The following is a 1,889-nucleotide window of genomic DNA, read 5'->3' on the forward strand; positions in this document are numbered from 1 at the left end:
CAGAGGTGATTAACAAAGAAAAATATTTTAGGGACAAATGATGAGGATAAAGCCCAAAAGAATGCAGGACCCGTGTCGAGCAACAACTACACCATTAATTACTGCCTTGGCATCAGAAGGAAATGAACCACTGGGAGGGAATAAGCAGAGCCAGTCAAAGAATAAATAAATAAAATTTATAACAAAATTAAATCAATGTGAAGAAGTTAAACACCAACCTGAAAGTTAATTATTAACAATTTAGCTACTGATATTGATTACTTGCCTCCAAGTACTGTGTCTCAATTTGAAAGGTGCCAATCAGGCACATAGAAATTCTATTTTTTGGTGGAGTTTACACCCTGCCAGGTGCCTTTGCTCAGGTGAGCTCTGCTGTCACACACACCTGAAAGCTCCTGCAACGTGCAGGAGCTGACTCAGTTCAAAGTGGACACGTCAGAGGTTGAGCATTTGCTCCAAAACCAGGTCTGAGCTAACACACCAGTGCCAAAAATAGGTTTACTGGGCAAGAGTCCACCAAAAACATGCATAAAACAATTTATCTGTGCAAAGGGCTGCTTAAAGAGCAAACAATTTCATTGTATTCTCAACAAATAAGTATGTAAAATTACTAAACACATTTGCCAAGTTTATCTGCTAAAGTTAATATATATTTTCTGTTTTGAATGTGCCATGAACCCACAGGTTTTTATTAGAAAATCTTTGAAAACACTGTGCTAGCCAGTCCAGCCTCAGCTTCTAAATACCAAAACACAGAAAACTACCAAGGATTCCCAGTGATTTAGGTGATATATAGTTATACAGAGTATTATGGAGTTTAAATCCAGGAGTGTTCAACTAGAATTCATTTGAGTATGGAAGGACAAACTTTGCACACTTGAGTAACTTTAGCCCATGAAAAATCTAGATTGAAGAATATGAAATATGTTAACAGAAATACAGTTTCCATGTGATAAAGACCAGGAATAGCACCAAGTTCAGCTACTTACACATTTCATGGCCAATGTGCACAGACACTGCAGATAACACAAAGTGCCTGTATTTAATATAGTGTCTTTCACAGATCTTTGGGGTAAGCTATGAGACCCAAAGATTTATTTATGCCAGAAGCAGAACTGAAGAAGTAAAGAAATGTAGGTTTTAGCCTGCCACCAGTTTGTTTTTGACAAACGCACAGCACAAAGCTATGACAACCCACTCTTAGGAGGAAGGGAGCAGCTAAGACTCATAACACAGCTACTAACAAGTAAACAACGTGTGCACTCAGGAACAAGAGCATGAATTACACACTGGAAAAACAAGAGTCACAGATTACAGCTGGAGACACACTCAGAGCATAGAACCACCACGTGCTGGAAGGGGAGGCAAACCTGCTCCACCAGCTCTAAACCACATGTGACAGAGGCAGCTGCAAAGGGCAAAAGAGACAGTCATGGGGAGTTCTTCCCACCCTCTGGGGGGAATCAAGCCTAAACCTCCCCTGACACAGCTCCAGCTCTTCCCTCACTCAGGTCCTGTCCCTGCTCACCAGAGAGATCAGTGCTCTGATCTCTTCAAATGAAGCAATGCACTGATGATGCATTGGGAGGGAGGTTAAAACACAGGAATCAGCATTTGGATTTAAGAAAATGTGGATAACAGGTGAATTTATCTATAGATCTCTAGGTCAGGTAGAGCTACAACATGCTGTCCCAGGGGACGTGCAGTCAGCAGCCTGTGGTTTTGCCAGTGGAGCAGAGACAGACAGGAAAAGGAGCTGTTTGTCATATTCAGGCTAAAAAAAACCAATTCTGTTGATCTAGGGAGCTGTGCTGGCTGATCATGGACCACTGAGGGAAAAAGAGACAGCTCAGGGAAGGGCACAGAGAAAGGCAGAAGCACACACACAC

Source organism: Acanthisitta chloris, unplaced genomic scaffold (assembly GCF_000695815.1).
Source record: "Acanthisitta chloris isolate BGI_N310 unplaced genomic scaffold, ASM69581v1 scaffold13376, whole genome shotgun sequence".
Lineage (NCBI taxonomy): Eukaryota > Metazoa > Chordata > Aves > Passeriformes > Acanthisittidae > Acanthisitta > Acanthisitta chloris.